General features: G+C 42.3%; 1 long non-coding RNA gene across 1 annotated transcript; it reads left to right on the top strand.

Annotated features, from left to right (window-relative positions):
- The first annotated feature begins 218 nt into the window (after window positions 1-218).
- On the top strand, window positions 219-4,304 carry LOC308576193. Its single transcript, XR_014003136.1, has 2 exons — window positions 219-318; window positions 4,085-4,304. It is a non-coding gene; the product is annotated as an uncharacterized lncRNA (long non-coding RNA).
- Window positions 4,305-25,771: the final 21,467 nt, after the last annotated feature.

Below are 25,771 nucleotides of genomic sequence, written 5' to 3'. Positions count from 1 at the left end.
TCCTTCTCCTTCTCTCAGTCGCATAAATATGGCTCACATGCCGCCCGCCTACCAACAGTGTTTACCCTAGACGCTCCATGGGCCCCAAAGCATATGCATACAGGGGATTGTCAGGACTTTGATTCGTGATAAATTTCACACAAAGGAAGAAATAGCCGACAAAATCAGAAATGCGGGTCAGTTGATGCTAAATCAGTGGCATTAATAATGCTTATTTCAGAAGTGGCCTGGATTCAAGAGAAAGAGGATTTGAAAAACAACAACAATCAGCCCTGGAAAATTACAGAAAAGAGTGCAATGCTCATACTTAGGAAACAGGTAAGCATTTTATTATTGGAAATTCCTTAAGTACGTTTTATGATATTGTGGTCATATTTTTCAATGTATATCTTATCAATGCACCTTTCCATTCTCCCTATCATTTTGCCCCATGCTCTACAGTGCATAAAAGCCTGAGAAACTGTTGTCTGTTGTTCGGGTGAATGTGCCAGTTGCATGCCAGAGGCAAGGTTGACCCAGGAGTGGAGGATTATGATGTGAAACCATTGTTCAAATAACAAGGCGACCCTACCATTAAGCAGTGACACAATCCCTTCTCAAGGCAGCCATGATGCCCCCTATGCCATTTCCCACGAGCCTCTTGGGCCATTTCAATCTGTTGCTATGTGTGGCCCATGCCCGTTATGTTACCACATTGCCATTGTTGAAGTAAGACTCAACTGTGTTATATGCTGGGATGTGTGTGTGTTATACACTGGGATGCCTTTGAAGGCAGTTTGCAAACAGCAGCTGCTGCAGGATTCAGCAGCCAGGTTGCACACTGGGGCAAGGTGATTTGAACACATACCACCAAATCTTTTTTATTGATTTTCATTTTTTTCCAAACCGATCACTAATTAAATATATTAAATTAAATTAAAACAAAATAACATTTTCCCAAATCTGAACAAATTCAACATTTTCCCAAATCTGACTTCCTGCACACCCTCCCGAATGTGTCAATGGTTCTCCTCAATGTTGCATCATATTCCCCAGTTAACTCTAGTTTAACTTCAAACATTACAAATAACCTTACATTACAATATACAGTGGTACCTCTGGAAGCGAATGGGATCCGTTCTGGAGCCCTGTTCGCATCCTGAGTAGAACATAACACTCAACTGTGCATCTGCGTGTGCGCGGGTCGCGTTTCGCCGCTTCCATGCACGCGCATGACGTCATTCTGAGCGCGTTCCGTTACCGCGTCACCGCGGAACGTAATCTGAAAACTTATCTTGAAGCATATTTAACCTGAGGTATGACTCCACTTGCTTTTTTTAAACTTAACTCCTTTTCAGACAACTATCCACCAACCAATTCCTGCACATTTATTAAATGAACATTTCCAGTTTCAACAAGTGAGTTACTTATCCAATTGTCAATCCCTTGATTAACATTAATTAGCATAGAAAAGAAGAAGAACTTCATCTCTTTCCATCTGTGCTACACTGGCTACCCATTAGTGGCTGAACCCAAGTCAGAGTGCTGGTTTTTTATTTATAAAGCCATATGTTCCTTGGGACCCCAATACTAAATTGACCAAATTACAAACACCAAGAAATTTAAGTGGAAGCTATACTAATTTTAAAAGATAATTTGAGCATGCCCAAGTTGAAATGTTTAGTTGCAGGACTTCCGGGTTAGCGCCTCCGGCAATGGCGGATTTCCTCTGATCGGGAGGAATCCGCTCCGTGGAAATCAGGGTCTGGACTGCCACGGCAAGGCGGAGACCCACTAAAAACCACAGGCGGGAGAAGCCTGTGGACGTGGGATTTGGTTGGCACCTTTTGCGCCTCCCCTACTCGCGGGGAAACCCGGTTTCGGGGATCCGGAGCGACGTGGGGTGAGCGGTGCGGTGCTTCAAATTGACTGCTTCTTTCACGGAGTGAAGCCGCATTGCTGTTGCCGGAGAGTGCTGACTTTTTCCTGTGGACAATTGGACTCTAAACAACTACCCGTGAGTAGAACGGAAAATTGGATCCCTAAACTTCTTAATTTGACATCGAAACGGGAAGGTTTCAAACAAGAAGTCCGCCTTCCTCTTTTGTAAATAGATTGAAGCAAAGACGTTGCAAGCTAAAGCCTGGAAAGTCTTTTGTAAAGGATTAAATCTCCATCGGTTAAAATTACTAAACCCCCCTTGGAAGCAGGAGAAGAGGGGGGAAATTCTAGATTGTTTAAGCCTGCAGGAGACAGAGTGAAGAAAGATAAATCACCACCGTTTTGAACCTGGGAACGGGCTGCCAGTAAGATTGACGTTTTGGGAAAGTTCATTGACTGTGAATAAAACGTATGTTGACAGATAGTTAAATAAGAGAAATATATTGTTTCCATTGTTTCCTTTTGCACTTAAAAAGGAGCAAAAAAAAGTAACTGAAAATCGAAACTAACTCTGTTGTTGCTGGATCTGCGTTTAAAAGGATGGATACAAATAGAAATTGTTTCCCCTAGAGGGAGCTTTTGAAACTGTTGCAGGAGTGGAGCTGGGGAATTTTCCAGCTGCAGAGATTAAAGAGCGTGAGAATCAGAGTCTGACCTTGGACAAGAATGTTGACAGAAGAAGCCTTAGTGATTGCATTTTGCAAGACAAGTGCTTTATTGGAACAGCTTCATGAGAAGATGGATGTGATGATTATTAAAATTGACAATTTGGGACAAAAAATGACTGAGTTGGGACAAAAAGGGAATACCTATACAGAAATTACTCAGGAATTGACCCAGGAATCTGTTTTGACATGGCAAGCTGTGGAGAAGACAAAGGAGAAAGTTGTTGTTGAACCTCAAGTAACTCAAGTGGAGAGATCCCCGGCCTCACAGAGGCAATTTGATGAACATAAGCTGTTGCCCTTTATGGCTGAATTTAGAGAAAGCCAGATTTGGTGGGATGGAGCCCTGCTTGGATTGGAGAAGGAAAGTTGGATAGATCCTTCTATGCAGGGATGCTCTGGCCTTTGGGATCTGGATTTGGGTCAGGGGTAGAGTGGTGCTCTGAAATATCTTTTGGACTTTAGTTCTGACTATGGAGAATGGGCTGACCTGTCGAGAAGGAATAAAGACATTGTTAGGTTGGAGTTTCCCCGAGATCTACTCCTCAGTGCCAAAGGAAGGAAATTAAGAACAAGATCAGCAGAGGATAAAGTAAAGTGCATGTATAAATATGAAGAAGATCTGCAGAAGGGACATGGAAGAGAGTTAAGAGCCTCGGACAGAAGGTCACCAGTTTGATGGACTATATGGTATTGATAGAAAGGACTGACAGAATCCGAGACCAGGGAGAAGAGACGGTGGAAGAAGATTGAAAAAAGTTTTTAAAAAAACATTATTTAGAGAAATGTTGCAAAGTTAATGAGTGTTAGAAAAATGTTGGAATGAAATTATATGGCTTTAGTAGAAATGTTATAAGGAATTAAGTATAAATAAGTTTTAGGGTTTTAATGGTAAGATAAGGTTAAAATAAATTAAGATAATTAAATGACAGAAAACAGTGAAAGATGGAAAGGATTTGCTGAAATAATTAATAACTAGAATACAAAAAGGGAGGTGTGAGGAGGTCGATGAAACAAGTTAAGGAAAGATAAAGATATGGAAATATTGGATGTGTTTTTAACTGTTTTTGCTTTTGTTTTTGTTTTGATGTATTGTGTCTTTTGCTTTTTTATATGTATTGTAATGTATTGATTTGTATTCTTTATTTTTTCTTTTTCTTTTTTACTTTTTTCTTTAATTCTTAAACTTTTAATAAATATTATTATTTTTTTAAAAAAGGAATGTTTGGTTGCAATGGCTCATGAAACCATTTGTGTCCATATGCATTCTACTGTGGGGAAACCAAGCATTTCAAGAAAGATCTGGGGCTGAGGAGCCTATGACTCTCCAGATGTTGTTGGACTACAGTTTCCATGCTGTCTACTAGGTCTGATAGGAGTTGGAGTCCAACAAGTCCCCCCACTCCTGCTATAGGCCATCTTTGTCATTTTATCTTTGTTTTTCATTCCTACCCCTTTCTCTGTTTTTTTGACATCTCTCGCTTCTATCTGTGTTTCAGGTGAATTCTGAAAGACTGAAAGCCCGGCACAAGGAGCAATTGAAGGGAGTGCGAGAATCCCTACACAGGTCTTTCAGATCTGCTGTGTGGTTACAGAGATGTTGATATTGATAGCAAACATCTATTTCGGAGATGTCACAATAGAAGTACCTATGTGCAAACATGTACTTTAGTCTCCCTTCCCTCCCTCCTCTTTGTGAAAGCAAAATCAATACCAAAACTATATTGTAGCTGTATTTTTACATCGGAGACATAACACTTTTGAGAATCAGTACAAAGGCTTTCAACAAAACAAAAAAATCCTTTCAGTTTGCTCACTGGACATAACCACAATGCACTGTGTTAAGCTGGTTACCCAGAGACATGTTTCTAACGGAATCATATAGTTAATAAGCTCAGTGCGAAAAGCTGTAGGTTACATCTTTTACCCACGGCTTATTTATGGTAAACAAAAGACAGCCTCTTCTGTCTGCTGCAGTGTATTCTAAAAAAAAAAAAAAAAAGTGTGGGGGCTAATAATATAATTTGCCTGTCGTTTCCTAATAGTTGTCACATCCATGTGGACTTTTAGGTTGGAAACAGATGCACTATAAGGAGGCTCACAGCATGTTCATAAGCACCATGAACCACCTTCACAGCTCAGCTGATGGAACAGCAGCAAGCCAGCAAATTGTGCCTTGCATCTTTTCCTTCTGACATCTCCTCCTCCTTCAGCTCTGTCTTGGGAAAGTTCTGGGCTTTGTAAAAAGTTTCCTGTAGCTGAAGTGATGTGACCTTTTCCATCCTTAGGCACCTGGCGGTGCGGTGCTTTATTAACATTCCCCAGCTGGAATGTGGAGAAGGAGGAGGAGCATTAATGACCCTCTAGTCAAGTGTCAATGAAGACACAGAATTGGAGACAGCAGAGTCACCAGCTAAGGAGTCAGGCTGGTTAATACCAGTCTCCACCCCCACTGTTCAGCCCAGACACTGAGGTCCGGCTTTGAGAACCTACTGGTAGTTCCCTCACTGCAAGGAGTGAAGCTACAGGGAACCAGGCAGAGGGCCTTCTTGGTAGTGGCGCCCGTCCTGTGGAACGCCCTGCCATCAGATGTCAAGGAGATGAGTAACTATATAACCTTTAGAAAACATCTGAAGGCAGCCCTGTATAGGGAAGCTTTTTAATGTTTAATGTTCTATTATGTTTTTATATATGTTGGAAGCCACCCAGAGCCAGATGGGCGGGGTACAAATACTATTATTATTATTATTATTATTATTATTATTATTATTATTATTAAAGTAGCAACAATGGAATCAGTCAAACATGCCTGCTCCCTCCTTGCAGCACCAGTGGTGCTCTGTTGTTGGCAAGTTTGGATCCAGCCCAAGTACTGCAAAAGAAAAGAGATTTCATTCACTGTTAACTCTGAAGGACAGCTTATATCCCCCTCCTCCAGCTTTGTGGTTCTTTTTTCTAAACAATTCTAATTTCTTAAAAGAGGGCTATTAGGATAATGAAAATATTTTCATTTTCCATTGGTTCTGCAGAAGAAGAAGAATTTCTTTGATGTTTTGGCATGATCTCAATTTACAATAAGTTTTTCTTTCCTCTTGCAAAATGCAATTTGCAGTTTGACACCGGTATGTATATTTACAATGGACTTGTTGGACAGAGATCAAACTTTAGAACTTGCGCTTCCCAATAAAATTTATATCTCCAGCTAGCTAAAAGAGTGTGTGGATGGCACCCCTGTTGAGTTTGTTGACAGCTGCAAAACTGCAGTTTCTTTTGGAGTCGGTCTCCTCAAATTTTAGACTCTGCGAAGATGACACTCAGCACTAAATTTTGCTCTTGTCATGAATAATATCATGCTTGTTAACAAGAGGGAACAAACTGACTTTTTAGAGGAGTCCTCCCTTCCCCCTCCCCTACCAAATCCTTTGTTGTCAGTTCTTCAGAATAAAATCAGCAAGTTAACAAAACCGCAGGCGTGTCTAAAACTGGTGTGTGTGTGTGTGTGTGTGTGTGTGTGTGTGTGTGTGTAGAATGTTGGGGTGAACAATAGGCCGTCCGTAGCAATGTCTGCATCACTTCTAAAGCAATCATTATTGCAGTCTGCCATCTTTGCCAATCCAGCACTCTCTGCGGAAGCATAAACTTTATTCTTAACGTGACATGTGGCTTCTAAATTTGCTTTCAAGTGTGTATGCTTGGAAACAGAGGCTTGAATTCAACTTTTGAACACTGAAAAACGTCACTTGGCTAGTTCCTCACATAGCATTATGTTGTAGCAAAGCCTTGTTAGATCTAGAAATTCACTGTTCTCCTTCTGTCTCTGTTGGTGACGTCTGAATTCCTGCATAATAAGGTTTTTGTGTTCACCTAATATTGCCATTAAGAACCAAAATCTCTATTGTGTGTTTTACTGTGTCAGTAGAAATCCTCCAGTAAGCTGTTGGATAGCTTACGCTTGCATTTCATAGTGCGTTTAATAGGCAGTAAGTCCCAGTGCACAAAGCAAGGCCTATTATTGTGTCAGGTTAACTGAGGCACAGAATATATTTCAACAAAGGTGTAGCCCTACAAAAGTATACATTGCATAGGGATATGTGATGTAGATCACAACCAGCTCCTCCTCTTCTGGCTTGCCTCTGTTTTTATCCTCTCAAGTTATATACCACAGCACACATTACAATCTGTCACCGCAAGAACGGCACTGAAAACTATCTCCATGTGGCAAGCCATCCCTGTCCTGCTTGGAATGTTCTATAGCACCGACTTGCTTCCGTCTTGTCATAAGTCCCCAGACTCCCCTCTGGGGCCACCAGCAAGATTGCATGATGCCGTGGAGACTTCGCAACGGCAATGAGGACAAGTCATGCGGTGATGTTTTGTCCTAATGGTATGTCTGCCATGAGAATTGCTTGCCCCGGGGAGTTCCCTGGTTTCTTTGGTATCACCCCCACGTTGACCATAAAGCATGCTCCGGCTCTTCATCTCTTCCCAAGGAGTTGTACGTGCTCAGTTGATTACAGCGATCAGAATTTCTGGCTCTGCAGGTTTCATGGAGTAGGGTGCAAAAGGAAGATATTTTGTGACAGGCAGATAGCAGATCTTGAGGATTTTCTTGTGGTTTAGGCAAAAGCACTTCATGGGGGTGGGTGGGAAATTGTCGTATCTCAGTGGCAGAGCATGCTCTTCTCATTAAGATGGTCCTGGGTTCAGCCTCTGGAATCTCCAAGAAGGCTGCAAGAGACGCCTGCCAGTAATTCAGGAGAACTGCTGCCAGTCTGTGCAAACAATACTAAGCTAGATGGACCAGTTGTGTGATTCTGTAAAAGATGGCTTCCCACGATCCCTTGAGCTCTCAAGTGGAGGCCAGTCAGTCAAAGTAATTGAAGCTTTTTGATCTCTTGTGTTTCTGGGGTTTTGATAAAGCAAATCAACTTTTCAGTTTAAACATTAGCTAGGGATTCATAACATTTCCGGTGTTTCTTCCTCTATGCCCCCTTATTCCACCACTTACCCCATACTCCTGGACCAGATCAGGTGCATCCAGAGCTACCCAAATGGGGGGGGGGGTCTGGCAGCAAAGGGGCAGAGGAGATGCAAGCCGCTGGGTGTCTCCTCCTCTCTCCCTCTCCCTCTCATTTCTTCAGAGCCTATAAGGCTAAGCCTTATTCAACACTGTGCAAGGTCTCTGAATCAGTTTGGAGCCCAGACCTGGGTCAGCCTTGTGTCAACCTGGGTTGGATCGGGATCCCACCAAATCACTGGATTTTGGACGGGGTGTGTGTTTGCTTGCACAGCCACCTGTATGGTGAATGCAAGAGCTTTCTACCATCTCCCAGAGGACTTGGAAGGAAAATGTCCCTCATGAACAAAATTCTGAAATATCTATGAAATATACTCAGAGTCGAGTGTGGATTTCATGCTCTTTATTCAGCTCATAGTAGTGAGGAATGAAAGTTCCCCCCAAATATCTTCTTTATATACATTATTTACACAATGGGTCGCACGTGATTGGCTAATTCTGGGATTCTCCTGTAGGCCAATCAGGTTGCGGATTCACTTCCACCTGGAGCTGGATTGGGTGGCTCCTGCGGACCAATCATACTGCTGCATTGTTCTAGGACCAATCAGACTGCTGCATTCTGGACCCTATTGTTCTAGAACCAATCAGACTGCTGCTTTTTGGATCCTATTCAACTCAGTACATAACAATCTATTTTTTTTATTAAAAAAGGCATGAAGAGTTCTCAGTCTGCACACATGCTTCTTCAGCTGAATTTCACTAGTGAGAAAGAAAAATGGAAAGGAGAGAGGGGTGTCATGTAAGCAGCCTCATTACGAACACATCCTATCATAGGATGAAGAAAGGAAGAGCTCGATCACACACTCCTTTAAAAAATGAAATTATTATGGTAGTGCGGGTGGTCTAGTTTCATACCCAACACATCAGGGAAAGCAGAAAGGATGGCACTATAAGAGGTACAATCTGGAAGAACCCTTAGTTACAAGTTTTTCCAATGACCAGCTCAGGTGGAAAAAATCAAGGACAGGAGGACCTCAAAGCTGCTGGTTTCTCAGCTGCAGGTCTCTCAGCTGCACTTCTTTCCCCTCCTCTGCTACAGTCTGATATAGGCTTGCCATACATCAGGAAAATTTCTGAGATGTCCTGGTTTTAAAAAAGCTCATTGATTTCGGGGTCTTCCTAAGAAAAGCTCAACAACTTTCTTTGTGGGCGCCAGGTATTTTACTTTTTGACATAATCTGATGCAATGGTTGCTGCCAGGTGACAGGTGATGGGAGGAGCTGCCTGTCTTCTCAGCAGAGTTGATGATGGGCCTGCTTCTCTCATCCTCCTTCCTCCATTACAGCCTAATGGAATGGATGCTGCCTAGTGACAGATATATCACAATGCTATTGGAAACAAGTGATGCCATGTCTGCATTTGCAGAGAGACAGCTTGTATTCTGGACAACTCTGGCACTATAACAAATACTTCTGCCTAGATGATGGGTTGTTAAGCCCACTAGAGTGCTTTATATGTGGAAGAATCTTTTAAAAAAATAAGTTTTGCAGCTGGTTATTTTTTTCATTTTATACTCATTAAATATACTGGGGCAAGCAGCTGAATGCTAGACAAGACTAATATTATTATGACTGGCAGGCTACAGCAACTTTCTGATGAGTTTGTAGTAGGTTATTCAATGAGAGCTACAGAATGGTCACTTCTCTGGAGGGTCTAGTGTACCAAGCAACACAAATTTTATCAGCTGTAAAGGCACAGCCGGTTCACATTCGATATGTGCATTCCAGACCCTCCAAGTGTCCCTATTTTCCAGGGACAGTCCCAGATTTACAGAAGCCACCCTGGTTTCTGCTTTGATCCCAGAATGTCCTGCTTTTCCTTAAAGGTAAAGGGACCCCTGACCATTAGGTCCAGTTGTGACCGACTCTGGGGTTGCGGCGCTCATCTCGCTTTATTGGCCGAGGGAGCGGCGTACAGCTTCCAGGTCATGTAGCCAGCATGACTAAGCCGCTCCTGGCGAACCAGAGCAGTGCACGGAAATGCCGTTTACCTTCCCGCCGGAGCGGTACCTATTTATCTACTTGCACTTTGACATGCTTTTGAACGGCTAGGTTGGCAGGAGTAGGAACCGAGCAACGGGAGCTTACCCCGTTGTGGGGATTCGAACCGCCAACCTTCTGATCGGCAAGTCCTAGGCTCTGTAGTTTAACCCACAGCACCACTCGCATCCCTTTTCCTTAGGACGTCCCTATTTTCACTGGAAAGTCTGGTAGTTGTTGTTCTCTTTGACATCTGGTGGGAGGGCGTTCCACAGGGCGGGCGCCACTAACTAGAAGGCCCTCTGCCTGGTTCCCTGTAACTTGGCTTCTCACAGTGAGGGAACCACCAGAAGGCCCTCAGCACTGGACCTCAGTGTCTGGGTAGAACGATGGGGGTGGTATATTTTGGAACTTACCATGTTCTCTTATATTGGCAATGGCACTCACCTGAGACATGCTGGAACTGAGTTCCAGTGAGTTTTGGCTGGGAAAGAGCCCTGATGGTGGATATGGTAGGAAGTTTCTATTTTCATCAGATAGATGTTGGAGGATATGCAGTTATCCAACCCATAAGCTGTACTGAAGGCAACCCTGTATAGGTTTTTTAATGCATTTCTATATGTTAGGAGCCACCTAGAGTGGCTGGGGCAACCCAGTCATATGGGCAGGTTGCACCTGATCTATTCTACCTTTAACAACGAGTAGAATAAAGGTGGAAGTTACAACCTTAAAAAGTATAGAAGAATATTAACAATTTGGGAATATTGTCACATGGTCACAGTGAAATAATGAGGCTAATCAGAGCCCGCCCACCCCCACAAAAAATAATACAGCCTGGGAGGCTGGATGTTCTTTCTAATGCTGTCTAGTTAGCTTGTAAACACACTTGATGTTTATGAACTGTAAGAACAGTTGTGAATCATCAGCGGAAACTTTTATACTCGTTATCATTCCTTCCACAGAAGCTATTTTCTTTCATTTTGTCCTAAGTAATTACCTAATAATGTCTTAGTAAAACATATGAACAATTATGAACATAACGGCACTTCCTTCAGCAGTTACAAGCAAGTAGTTGGAAGAAAAGAAAATGAAGAGCTATGGAGTTTTTTTGTAAGGAGGATTCAGCACAACTAATGACAGGGGCAATTCATCTAGTCAGGGCTAGACCAGAGGAGCAGTTTTCTAAGGCTAAATCAGTGATGCTACTGGCAGGGATGAGTCAATTTGTTGATTTCAGCTTCTCCTGGTTTATTTTTTTCCATTGTAAAGTTCAGCTCTCCACATTTTCACAGCAGTTCACAATTTTAACAAATTTGCATCTTTTCTCAGCTCCTAGCTCCAGACCAGGTTTAGACAGACAGGCTAGCTCCAGATGTATTGTCCTTCTATCCCTGGGATTATGTGGCATCCAAGGGAAGCATCACTTTGTTGTTTCTATGACAACACATATGTTCTTGACCAACACTTTAGACATATAAATAGGGTTTTTACAGGCCTGGCTAGGACCATTAACTTAACAAACAAAAGATAGATTTGAACATTTCAGCAGTACTTTCTATTAAAAACTACAATATTACAGATATAAAATTACAGGCTAGATTATTATCCAAATATATATAAGTCAAACCAACCTCCCCCCCCCACCCCAATCCTATAAAAATATTTGTTTCCTAAGGTATTTGGTTCCTTTTGGATTCCCTTTCCTCCATCATATTTCTGCAATGGTGGCAGAATGAGTTACAGAGATGAGCTAGTGAATGAAGAGGGAAGAGAAAGGATTACTCACCCATGAAAAGTTTCATTCTTTTTATGCACCCTATAAAGAAGTTTGGGGAATGTGCTGTAGCTTTGTTAAACATCTCCTGTAGAGGGAGAATAGAAAGAAAACCTGAGGGTGCTAATTACAGCATTCCCCCACCCTCCCACCAAAAAAAGCACAGTGCGATCCAAAATCATATTTCCTAAAGCATCCATATTAGAGCTAGAGTACATTTTTTTGAGCTTCATGGGGAACAGAGAACATTCAAAAATCAGTAAAAGAATTCAAATCAGAAAAACAATGCTCCAACATTCAGTTAACTCAGAAAGCAGTATTAGTCATATTGCTAAGTATGTTGAATAAATAAATGTATATATATCTCCCATCCAGTGGAAGAAGGGCATCCTCATTATCTCCCAGCATAGAGATCTTTGTTGAGTAGAAATATGTCCACAGTGTAAGACCATGTGAGTGCCTTTGGCTCCATGAGTTCATGTATTAGAAAGTGGCTGTTTCACAAGCACTGTTGATGCACTGGAACGGTCACACCAGACAACAGCTTGGGAAGAAAGTCATGACTTGGGGGGGGGGGCGAACAACAACAGGAAGCCGCATCAAAGCAAACTAAGCTCAAACATTTGTGTGTAGGGACCTTGTAACATCTGGAGATGTCAGTGCTACCATCACCTTGACTGGCAGCTAGGTGGAACAACCCTGGCCCAAGAGGCAGGTCTGCTAGATGCTGCTCCAATGTTTATATTGCCTACTCACTACAAAAGCATACCGAGGGATCTGTCCCTGCTCAAGCCCACTGGTCAGTGTTGAATTAACTGATGCCTCCATGGACCAGGGGGACTCCCATAATGGCCAACTGGAATCAGAATCCATGCTATTTCACAGGGAGGGAGGGAGGGAGGGAGGGAGGGAGGGAGGGAAGGAAGGAAGTTACGCCAGAAGGAAAGACACTGGGGAGAAGGTGGGGTTGGGTCAGATAGGCATCTTGCCCTCTCCCACCCAGCCAATCATCCAGTGTTAAGACATCGGATGCCTGCATGTCTCACTATTACATCTTGAAAAAAGGAAGGGGTGAGCCCACCTTGTTGATTTCAGTGGGAGAATGATGCTCCTTTAGCATCATTCTCCCACTGAAATCAACAAGACAAAAGTGTGTAATTTTCATGTGCAGATTACTCCAAATGAATTTTTCCACTTCTCTGCATTTTGATAATAGCATTTCTATTCCTATGTGTGCTTTTCAGCCACAACCTCTGAATTCTGAACTAATGTATGCTGCCCTTCAGCTAGTTAAATCTTTCTAATTATGGCAATTATTATGAGTGAGCTGATCCTCCAGCGTCAGAGACTTTAGGCCTGATCTTCAAAGCATTCCACAGGTGCAACCTGCATACATTTCACGGTCTCCTTTTGCCAACACAAAGTACTTTCAAGATTAGGCTGTCCATGGGATCATAATATCTGGGAGGTAAAAGTAGGAAGCTTTCATGGGAAGCCTTATTTGGAGAAGTTATATCACTGTAATTATTTTTAAAGATCTGCCCTGAAGCTAAAGATTCATCCTTATTACAATAGTGTTGTATCTGCCTTATAAAATTAAATGTAATGATTTCAAAAGACTGAGTCTGCAGTAATGCTGTGCGCATTCATATTTACAACCGTTAATGTTGTAGCAAAGCAATTAATTTAAAATCCTTCAAAATGAGCCCAAAATGTGAAACAAATTATGGTACACTAGAGCAGACAGAGGTTCTGTACAGAAAATGAGGCACAAAACGTCCTTAATAACTCAAACACTAAGGCTGACTCCAACTGTTTGCATATGGACCATATGTGCTTACTACAGATTACAGTTTATATTAGGCAAAAAATGACAAGGTAGTATTCAAAAAGGTTTTTAGTCATAGTAGACCCATGGAAATTAATGGACCTAGCTCAGTCATGTTCACTAATTTCAACAGATTTACTCTGAGTAAAACTGAATACCACCCGCAGTGATCTGCAGTAAATGGCAAAACCTAAGACCTAACTTGATTTTTCAGAAATAGCATGTGGTACAGTCCTTCCTGGAATGCTCCACTTCAGATTGAAGGGGTGAGGGGTGCAGCACATATGAATGGTCATTTACAGGAAAAAAATGCATGAGTCAGGGAAGCTAGCATAACTGGGCTAAATCCCGGTCTTTGCCACTCTAACTGCAGTTGATACTTTATTTACAGGACTGCTAGGGCTAGGTTTGCAAGAGGGAGGATAATGGCCCTTTCTGTTTATGTCACAGCTCTGCTTAGACTATAAGATGTCAGATAGGGCCTGGTATTTTTATCAGCCCCTTTATAGATGCTGCTATAGGCTGGCTGAGGTTACTGCCTGCCTCCCCTCTCTCTGCCTGAAATTCTGGATGCTTGAACTGGTATAGTTGCCTCCTTGGTTCCTTTTAAGTGCAGTTTCCTTTGGAAGCTTGATTGATTCTAACAGAATCAGCAGTAAGCGTTCTAATTGGTATTTTCTCCTTTCAGTACCAAGGAGAAGAAGAAATGAAGAAGCAGCATTTAATGACTGCTGTTCGGCTTTAAAGTTGTCACATCATCAGATTTGAATAATCCTAATGGGATTAATGTTTTCCTGTTGTGCTCCATCCATTATATTTATGGTCAATTCTTTTTCTGTGTGTTTGCAGCTCTTCCAGGAGCAAAATCTCCTACCCAGGGGAGTGCATCATTGCTAATCTTGTCTTTGGGAAATGAGAGAGTAGAATATGGCCCCAAACACTCATACATTTGTGAGGCATGGAACGTGTTAGTAGAATAACATGCCAGGAGGCAAGGTGGAATGGCCCAGGCCACCTCATAGGTTCAGAGAGGCATGGGCTCCTTCCAGCTTTTGAGCATCCTAGCCATAATAAAAATGTAAAAATCACAACACATATAAAAGGATCCCACAGAGAGAGAGAGAGAGGGAGCGAGGGAGGGAGGGAGGGAGAGAATTTTGTTGATATAATCAGCTGATCTGAGAGGACATACTCATCAAGGTCTAATTTTGTGCCATCAGAACAAATATATCTTCACTCTTTAATATGACAAAGCAAAATTCTTTAATATGACATAGCAAGAGGGGGCGGGGACCAAATCAGAGCTCTTATTTACTTAAATCTGCAACTCTCAGCTGAAAGAACGTGGCACATTTTGGTCCGATGTGCATAAATGAAAGTTGCAGAACTCAGCAAACTGAACAATTGTCTAAATGTGAGGAGGGCACACTTTGAGCTTGAGGCCCAGACCAAATGGCCATCCTCACTCCCCCGCTTCTGTTTTGCCCTAGGATGGCCTTCGGGATTTGCAGGTTTCCCCAAGGCCAGCAATGTGGCTGTAGTATAAATATCACCGTGTTAAAGTACAGCAGGAGTGGGGAACCGTATATTGCTGAACTGCAACTACAATCAGTATGTCCATTGGCCAGGGATGATGGAAGCTGTTATTTAGCAACCTCTGGAGGACCAAAGGTTCCCTACTCATGTGTGGCCTTAGCACTGGCGGAGGAAGGGGGTGCGGGGGTGGTGGTTTACTCTGGGTGTCATCCCTGGGGAGTGACATCACCATCCTGCCCCTGGGACGCTTGCTGCACCCCCGCAGGTGGCCATACCCCCCCCCCCAGGTGCACAGCACCTCCGGGTGTGGGAGCAGCTAACTCCACCTCTGGGGCTTAGTAAGGAATCTACAAAGCAGTAGAGGAATCCCTTGGATCATGTGTAGTAATTTGCCTTCATATTATAGTCATACCTCGGGTTACAGACACTTCAGGTTGCATTTTTTTCAGGTTACAGACCGCTGAAACCCGGAAGTACCCGAACAGGTTACTTCTGGGTTTGGGCTGTCGCGCATGCGCAGAAGCGCTAAATCGCTCTTTGCGCATGCGCAGAATTGCCGAATCGCGACCCACGCATGTGCAGACGTGCTGCTGCGGGTTGCGGATGCTGCAGGTTATGAACGTGCAAGATCACGTTCGCAACCCAAGTGTCCACTGTACTGCTAAGCAGAAACTGAATATTCGTATCAGGGATGAGGGAAAAGGTACTTCCAGGTCAGAGGTGTCAAGAAAGTTATGAGAAACTGAACATCTCTCTTTTTCAGAAATTGATCTCTGATTGCTCTGTGGTGGGAGAAAACTGTCACATGAAATAACACCATCTGATCAACATTCCTGAGTATCCAGCAATGTGTATCTTCTTGTCAGTTTATCAGAAAACCTCAAGACACCAGGCAAATGAGATTTCTGAAATGAAGCCCATTTTCCCGAAAGCCCCGTGGACTCTGGATCCAGCTCTGAAAGCCCCCAGCTCTTGTGTACCTGAAGTCCACTTAAGACAAACAACAAATGTACCTTTGTTTATTAATCCCCAGAACCTCACAATTTGACACATAACAGGAGATTTAACGAAACCTGTGAGGAGCAACGTGTCACATTTTGTGTGGGAAATAAGGGCAGGAGGCGATTTGCTCTGTTCTCTCTTCAGAGATTTAATCTCCTCAGAATGTTACACGTCACCTGCTGTGTCTGCACATGTATTTGGGATTCAGTGAAGAATGAAGCTAAGAAAATTCATCTCAGAGGATGCATCATTTGTGCCCTGCACTGAGACAATTAATGTCATCTGAAGATGCAGAATTAATAGCCCTCATTAAAAGCACCTGGAGAGTATTTCACTGTCACACAGTAACAGGAAACAACCTATAACAGGCAAATGGATACCAATGTTACACCTTTTATTTCCAATTTTTACAGGATTTTTTTTAAAAAAAAAAAAACACACACACACTCCATTTCTCTCTGTCACATAACACGTTAAATACTTGGCAGCAGCCTATGCCAGAGCATCTCTGACAGCCCCCCTCCCTGCTCTCCCTTGCAGTTGGTGACCCGTGCCTATTCTAGGTCAAGCGAGAGAAGACAGACACGTCCTTGAGTGGTCCCCCGATGTCGTCCTTGTGTTACATACACCAAAGGGCAAAGGCAGAGAGGAAGAGTACAGCAGCAGCAACTTCGACACCTGAGGATGCTTTGCTTTGTTTCTTGAATGCTGCCTGAAGGAACACACACCTCTCGCTCCTGTGCCACGTCTGAAATTGGAACTGTTTCAGATGGGGGGGCAATGTCAAAATAAGTTTCAGCATGGGGCACAAAACTTGCACGTCGAGGTCCCCAAGACACCCCAAATAAGAACACAATCACACTTGATTTTTTTGGCATAATTTTGGCCACAACTTTATTAAAAATACAGCAATGTGAGCGGTTGCTTAGGCATTGGTAGCAACTAACTGACCCCGCATGGGGACAGCTCTGATATTCGCACCCCCCACAAAGTCAGAAAGGGTAAGTCACCCGAGGAGAGAGACAGGACTGGGAACCATGCCTCACCTCTCCCCAGAATGCTCCCAGGGGCTCTTGCATGGCCCTAGCCCCTTGACAGGGAGTTCGGACAAAAGCATGGCGAGCCCCTGGGTTCCTTTAACGGAAAACCCTTGCAGCAGCAGCATTTTGGAGGGGCAGGCACAGCCAAATCCATACCCCTCCACCAACCAATTCCCAAGCCAATGCCTAACTGCAACCTTACAAGTTGTGACGATTTGCTACACAGTAGGCAAAAACCAAATGGCACCAGCCAATCAGCCAAATGGACAAAATCCCTACCAGGCCCCTGCCCCAAAGCAGACGACCCCATGACAGGCATAGCAAGGCCAAGCAAACAGCCTAACATTAGGGAGGGAGGGCGGGTGATCCGAAGCACGCAGCGAAAAGAGGAAGCTCATTGCTGCGTGCAGAGTATTTAACAAACAGGGCTGTCAATCAATAAATGGCAACATATAAATCTCCCCAGTAACAGCCCGCCCCTGCTTAAAGATGGCCAAACTCTTTTGCCCAGCAACAGTGAGGTGTCTTGTTAGCCCCCACCGCAACACGTGCTCTCCATGAGGGAGAACACGCTTTATAGCAAAAGAGAGTAGTAGTAGTAGTAGTAGTAGTAGTAGTAGTAGTAGTAGTAGTAGCAATGATGCATTTCTTGGACTTGTTTTCCTTCATTCAGCATTTTAGTGGGGTTCACCTGAGTAAGCCATGCTCAGAGTAGACCCATTGATATAAATGGACTTGACTAACTAATATATCCATAGGAACTGGACTGTCCAAATATTAGTTTCTCCCACACAGGCCCTTCTCCAGATACAGTCCTTTTAAGAACTTTTATTTTTTCCCAGTCCTTTAATTCTGTTTTAATTCTGATATTTCTGGCTGCTCTAGTAGTTAACTTTTATTGTATCATTTAATTGATTACTTTATATATATTTTAATCTATTGTTAACTGCTCTGGGAGTCTCTTCGGACTGATTAGTGGAATACCAGAGAATAGTAATAAACACATAAGCGAACAAAAGAATGCACCCCTAATTATTATTGCTAACAATTATTCTTCTAAATGTCTTATTCTTCTTCTTTTTTGCTACATAGAAAACAAAATGCAGGGTCTCTCCAAGCATCCTTTTAATTGCACATATATGAAAATACACATCTATGGTTATACACAACCCCACTTTTAATACTGTTTGCTCCTGTCAGCGTTTTTTGAGTGGATATACCACATCATTCCCTGCTGAAATCATGCAACTGTTTATACCTGAAATGACCCAGGCTATTTTTTGTCCTGCTTTTGCCATGCTATAGCACAAAAGCCTGGACACTAAGGTCCAGCTCCGAGGGCCTTCTGGCAGTTCCATCACTGCGAGAAGTGAGGCTACAGGGAAGCAGGCAGAGGGCCTTCTCGGTAGTGGCACCTGCCCTGTGGAACTCCCTCCCATCAAATGTCAAGGAAATAAACAACTATCTGACTTTTAGAAGACATCTGAAGGCAGCCTTGTTTAGGGAAGTGTTTAATGTTTGATGTTTTCTCATGTTTTTAATATTCTGTTTGGAGCTGCCCAGAGTGGCTGGGGCAACCTAGTCAGATGGACGGCACACAAATAAAATAATAATAATAATAACAATAAAAGAACAACAACAACCCCTACAGACAGTAAAAATGTGGCACTATTAGGGAGGCATTGCAGAAAAATAAAGCAGAACGATGTGTGGAAGATTCAGTATAAACAGAGGCATATCTAGAGGTTGGTGAAACCGGCCTCTGCCAGGTGCCCAGGCCTAGTGGGGAAACAAAAAATCACCTCAGAAAATTGTTTCCAGTTATATGTGTTAGTTCATGAGTTTAGACAAGAGCTTGGAGCTGAGCAGTTGGAGAAATGGCAAGGCAGTTTGAAGGTTATGGAAGACTATGGAGTGTATGCAGTGGTTTTCTTTTCTTTTCAGGGGGTACTCAGGGGTATGCAGTACTGGCACCTCTTTTTTGTTGCTAAAAAGTGTGGCACTTACTGTAGCAACTTCATGGTGAGTACCGGGACCTATTTTTCTAGAAAAAAAGCACTGAATGTCCGGCGTATATGTGTGTGGCGCTGCACCGCTGCTGTTGTGGTGAGATTATAAACAGGAGAAACTTCCTGTCTTTCTTGCACTGTGGTACAAAAGCATGTGAATTTGTTCACCCTTCCCTCCTCACCTTGCTTCCACTCTGGATGCTTTGAGTACCTGGGCTGCATAAAATGTAGTACAGTGGTACCTCAGGTTAAGTACTTAATTCGTTCCGGAGGTCCGTTCGTAACCTGAAACTGTTCTTAACCTGAAGCACCACTTTAGCTAATGGAGCTTCCTGCTGCTGCCGCGCCGCCGGAGCACAATTTCTGTTCTCATCCTGAAGCAAAGTTCTTAACATGAAGCACTATTTCTGGGTTAGCAGAATCTGTAACCTGAAGCGTATGTAACCTGAAGTGTATGTAACCCGAGGTACCACTGTAATTTCTAATGCAGCTATTGCAGTAATGTGATTTCTCTCTCTCAGGGGAGGCACTGATACAGCTCATTGCCAAAGGTGCAAGGGAACCTGGGTACACCACCACGCAGAATAAGAATAAGAATAAGAACCCACCAGTTTGAAGGGGCCCTCAAGTTCTTGTGAACCGCATATTCTCAAGGGTCTTCCAGTTCAAATTTTGTGGATATTATTGGACATTTAATACAATACAGGGAGCTTGTCTCCAGAATTTAGATGTAGATGCAAGTATCTGATGGGTCTAACTTTATCAGATTTTAAAAGCCTTTGATGGTTTTATATCCATTTTCTACTCCTCCCCACCCCCTCCATCCTATATTTGGTTCCTAATTGTTTTGTCCTGATACTAACAATCTGTTGTTATTCACTGAGCCTCTAGTCAAACTTTGGCATTCACTTACACAAGAGCTATTTTGAGAAAAATGTTGAAATGCAGTCCCAGCTTTTGTTCTTTAGCAACACTCCTTGTTTTATTCTTAACTGAATTGTTCTCTGCAACGCATCGACTTTATGTGTACCTCCTATGCATTAATACAGGGAAGGTTGTAAACAGAAAAGGGAAAACAAGGAAGGAACTGCAAAAAAGCACCAAAACACAATCTTCATGCACCTTTTGTAGGTAAAGCACCATAAAATAGGGAGACATTTGGTAATGTTGGATACAGGAACTAGTTTTAAAGAAAATACACTTTAGAAATTGCCAGTATCTGCTGAAAAGGTTTAACTCTCAGTCTCTAAAAACAGGATCAGAAAAATATAAACAATATCCACAGAACCACAGAGAAACATCTCACTCAGAAAAGATACTCATTCATTATCTAAGATAAGTTAATGGAAGCAAAGTTTTCCATTATTTCCTCTCCTTGAAGTCTCCTGTGCCATCCACCGAAAAAGTCTCTTTGGATGGCAGGGTTAGGTGAATCTCTCAGTTTCTCATTTTTCTGGTCAGTTATAAGTATTTGCACTTCTCTTTGCATTTAAAAAAAAAGTAGTTCTCATGAAAATTCATCGGCATTTTAGTGTGAATTTTTTCTCAGTGCAACATGTTTCTATCCAATATACGCATATCTGCAAACTAATTCTCACTCATATTTATGTATGTTGTGATTTATTTATTTGCAGCTAACAATTTACCCTAGAGTATATGCATTCTTGTACACCTTACTTGGCTCTGGAACTACACTGCAAAATGGGTGCCACTGTCAAAGGACTGGTGTGTTTCAGTTCCCATATCATTTCAGGAAGTGTGAATTAGGTAAGGTTGCCTTTACAGTGGTGCCCCGCAAGACAAATGCCTCGCAAGATGGAAAACTCGCTAGACGAAAGAGTTTTCCGTTTTGGAGGTGCTTCGCAAAACGAATTTCCTATGGGCTTGCTTCGCAAGACGACAATGTCTTGCGAGGTCCTGCTGGGTTTTTTTTCCTTTCCCCCCCTTTTTCTAAGCCGCTAAGCCGCTTATCAGCCTCCTCTTGCGAGGCACCACTGTAAATGGGGGGGGGGTCTATCCCTGCTGGAGGATCAGGGGGCCTCCTGAAGAATGTGGAAGGCCATGAGGACAGGGATTCAAGCAAATTATTCTTTTATGAATTTCCATACCTTAGGATCCAAGCCATTATGCACAGATGTCTAGTTCCTCTTCTTATTTGCTTGATCAGCCTCATGCTCCTGGTCTGCTATTTCACTTCTGTTGGTTAGCACTCCCTTCCAGCCAGAGTTGCTTGTTCTTTTTAGCTTGACAAAAATCCTTTAGTCTTGCAGCCTCTCATATTGGAGTCTTTCTTACAATTCCTAAAAGAGTTGCCACTAACAACTTATCACCTAAGCACTTACAGTTTTGCACCCGTTTCATACCTGCAGACTTCTGGGGGCGGGAGTGGAGCACTTCAATGATCTCAGCTCCACAAAAGTGGATTCTGGGAACAGATCATTGTCTTTGCTTCAGTGGCCCTTTAACCTCTGCCTACAATTCATTTCTGCTGTGATCTTAACACTGGGAGCTTCCTCCCATCTTATGAAGCTCCTTGCAGCCTAGTACTTATTGCATTCTTCTGGTATAGGTATTTTGAACTTTCCCCAAAGCATTTCATTATGTTTTGTTCTAATAAGGCTAGCAATTTATTAATGCTTCTTCTTTAGGCAGTGGGTTTAAACTAAACCATACCCCAGTTAAAGTATTGTAGAAGCTCAGGAACATTTACTTCAGAGATAGGAGGGAGGAGTTCTTCCAGAGGAGGAGCTGCACTGCTTTGCATCATTTGGAGATACTTCTGTCTCCAAGTGCTATGTTCTTCATGCCCTTCTTTACCCACAACCTAATTTTCCTCAGTCAGAAAGCTTTCCTTCTACATCATCTGAGTAAACACACTCCTTTCCTAACCTTGGGACAGAAATCTTCCACGTTAGCAACTTAAATGTCTTTCTTTCTGGCCGGCCTCATTCATGACCTTACTATCAAAAGCTTTGTCTTCCCTGCTAGTCCTATCAAACGTCCTTTTGTATTCCTCAGAACTATTCTACCATCTCCTGGATTTTGTGCCTGAGGCAAAGTCTGGACTCTAGTTCCAGGTCTGATCAACTTTACTCGTGCTGAATGAAAGTGTATGAAAGGGGCAGAAACTGTGAATACTTTCAGCTTGGGGAATGTAAACTGTGGTGGGGTTCAAGATGCAAAGGGTGCAAAACTAATCACGCCCTTTTGCTTACGTCACTTCTGTTGCCTTTGTTTTAGGGCAAAGAATGGTGGCAGATGTACATTTCTGAGCACAATTCAAAGTGTTGGTGCTGGCCTTTAAAGTCCTAAGTGGCCTTGACTCTGTATACCTGAAGGAGCGTCTCCACCCCCATCATTCAGCCCAGACACTGAAGTCCAGCTCCGAGGGCCTTCTGACAGTTCCCTCCCCGTGAGAAGTGAGGTTACAGGTAACCTAGCGGAGGGCCTTCTCGGTAGTGGCGCCTGCCCTGTGGAACGTCCTCCCCTCAGATGTCAAAAAGATAAACTATTTGCCTTTTAGAAGACATCTGATAGCAGCCCTCTTCAGGGAAGTTTTTAATGGTTGATTTTTACTGTGTTTTTAATATTTTGTTGGGAGTAATCCAGAGTTGTTGTTGTTGTTGTTGTTGTTGTTGTTAAAACAAGAGTTTGTTCCGAAAGCATAAATCTGCAGTCCTAGGCAGACATACTTGGAAGTAACAAAATGGGATGTGTTGCCAGTACACCTCTGTAGACTCGGATGTGCCTAGGATTGTGCTGCTTAAGGGTAAATTATTGCAAGTTTGTTAATGATTAGACTCTTGTGTGCAGTTCCACCACTACCACCATCTCACAGTGGGGTGCCTCTCTCTCTGCCTAGGTAAAGACTGTATCGTGCCCATGCCTGTTCTAATTTGCAAGATGACAAACTGTATGCAAGCTATTTACACAGGGAAAAGCTCAAAGGAGGTCTCAGAACAGAGCTTATGATGTTTCCAAGACCAACTTCAAAACGGTCAACTTACAGCCATTTATAGGAATAAAGTGAAAGATGAAAGCTTCAACATATGCTTAGAAAGCATCCAAAATTCAGCTTAAAACGAACACTTCTCACTACTGATGAAGTAAATTAGCTGATCGGTTTCAGGAAACCCTCTTCAAAACTTTAAAAACAGTTCCACGGCACATTCTTACCATTGCATAATGTTATTTCCCAGGTAAGTGTAAATTTCTTGCTTGCACACCAAGCCTAGTTCATAGCCAGACATGCTACTTGCTCAACTGCTCTTATAACTGGGCTGATTTGAGGTTCTGTGTTCAGAAGTGGACTAGATGGGATGACTGGGTTAAGAACAGTCTGGGCAGGCAATACTCTTTTTTTCATGTTTGCTCTCCGAATCAAGACTTAAAGCTTTGGGGCTTGCACTTTTGCTTCCTACTTAATTAGACTGTGAATAGGGTAATCATGGAAGGATAAAAGAAGTCAAGACACAATTAATTTAATCATTCAGGAATTATCTTTAGCAACAAGTGCCTTGCAATTCAAGGTAATTATCCACAAATGACTTAGTTACTGATAAGTATTATGGAGGGTGTTGAAGAGTGTGTGTGTGTGTGTGTGTGTGTGTGTGTGCGCGCGCACACACACACACACACACACACACACACTTTTTTTCACTCTGTCACCACTGAAGACAGTATATTAAGAGGTCAGCATTATAAGGCAAGTTTACATGCCAAATCTGTGATCATTCCAATTAATACCACACACAGGCCTCTCAAAGGAAGAATCTTGAGATGACAAATGCAACTCAGAGCTTGTAATTACAATGACTTTTTGTGGTTAGAATCTGATACCTGGAACTCTTCAAGGGAAGATGGAGCCAATTATCATTTGCTACCAATAACCACTCTTTAATGTCTGCTTTTAATCACTATTTTCCGAGGAATATTTCATACTGTTTTATGTAAACCATCAATAGATTTTTTATTATTATTAAGTGGCATGTATTTCGTGTTGAATAAAACAAACAGACAAAAACACATGCAAGTCACTTAGGCAAAGCCCGTGGAACTCCTTCCCAACAGAGATTAGCCATGCACCCTCCTTGCTGAACCTCAGGCACACAACAGACTTTCTGTTAAAATAAATTTTATGATTTATTTATTCATTGTTATTGTTCACTGTTGGGTTCCTTTGTATGCACACTGCTCAGAAATGCAAATTATTAAGTGATAAATAAATAATTGTTTCTGAGCGTTTGGAAAGCCCAAAGTGTCATATCTCCTCCATGCCTATCAATATTTTTTTTAAAAAGGCAAACTGCAGTTATCCTATAGGAAGCACAAACATACCGACCATGCAATTAAATATTAACATCAAGCATTCCCAATATATTAAACAAAGGAATCTGTTCTTACCAGTGTAATAGCACAACAGCTTCCAAAGCCAGCAAAAATAAGGATGCTTTTTAGCTAAGTAAATATTGGAAGAGAAAAGCTTTCAGCTCTGTGTGTGTGGTGGGAGAGGGATGAGAAAATACGGTGTTACAAGTATACAAGAATGTTCCAATTTTTCACTGTGAAATGTTACAGGATATGTGACTTAATTTGTTTTATTTTTTTAAGGAACACGGAGAGTCTCTTATTAATCACACTAGATAAGGGAACGTGCTAGATTGGGGAACAAAAGCAACATTCGGTTCAATTACCAAATACTGTGATCGTGAAGACAAGGCCTGCTTATTCCCTAACTTGTAAATTGGTGTTGTATTTAAATTTCAGAGGTGATTTATTTTGGTCCTATCCTTATGCCCTAAATACATTGTTGCATATTTAAAATAGTTTGCAGTAACATTATAGGAATCCGAGAAGATGTAGAGGAAACAGCCATAGCCACCTCAGAGTCATTTAGACTGCAACAGAAGTACCTGGAAGTAAGCCCTATTGAACTCAGTGTGAATTCCGAATAAAGATGTATAGGATCATACTGTCATATTTTATTTTGATGACACCATCCTTTTGTAGTTGGACTTTTAGCCACCAACTATTCCCAGAAAATCTAGCCAGATAGTCTAAAGGCAAGTTCACACATACTTTCTAACCATGTATAGTAGGGGTGTACAGTGACCACAAGATTCAGCTTGTCTCTGTAGCACTTAGAAGCAGCCCATTCTGTTCCAGAACCCTGCTGTGTCATTCCAATTCAAATCATTATTCAGTCCAAATCTGCTCTGTTACAGTAAATCTGATGCTTTGTTTCACCCATGTTCATTATAAAAGAGAATCTAGAAATGGTTAAACCCAGTGCTATTTTTTTTCTAGAAAAAGCGGTGCTGGAACACACCATGAACCCTTGTTCTCTTACAGTGGCAATGGTGCCCACCTGAGAGGTGCCGGAACTGAGTTCCAGTGAGTTCCAGCTGGGGGAAAAGTCCTGGAATTTTATCTTTTCATGTAACCGGATGACATTTCCAGGCAGAGAGGATCCTCGAGTGCATGAAGCCTGCTGAAGTTCAGGCAGATACATCCAGGGGTTTTCGTACAAGGAACGATGACATTTTATTTAAAAGAAACAGAAAAAGTATTTCTATTTTTAGTTTGTTTCTTTCCTGAGAGAATTGGATGCAAATTACAGGCATGACAACCCCTTCTGAGGGGATGAAAACTCAGATTGCAGAAAGATAGGTGCAGTTAGTCTCCCCTAAGGGCTTCCTCTAGTGTGAGTGGGGGAGCAGAAAAGAGCTCACAGCCCCTCCTCTAGTTTTATTATTCTTAAGAACAAAGCAATTTCTGAATAATAAGATTTCTTGTGGTGCACATGTTTACACAACCCATCCTGTACTCTCTTAAGAGCCGGTTTTGTTTTGTTTTGTTTTGTTTTGTTTTGTTTTGTTTTGTTTAAGAAACCTATCAAGAACTTGGCTTGGTACAAGGCCTAGTAGACAAATATTGACAGT

The sequence above is a fragment of the Podarcis bocagei genome (genome assembly GCF_964188305.1).
Source record: "Podarcis bocagei genome assembly, chromosome: 1".
NCBI lineage: Eukaryota > Metazoa > Chordata > Lepidosauria > Squamata > Lacertidae > Podarcis > Podarcis bocagei.
Note: the sequence above shows the minus strand (reverse complement) of the source record. Positions and strands in the feature narration are given on the sequence as shown.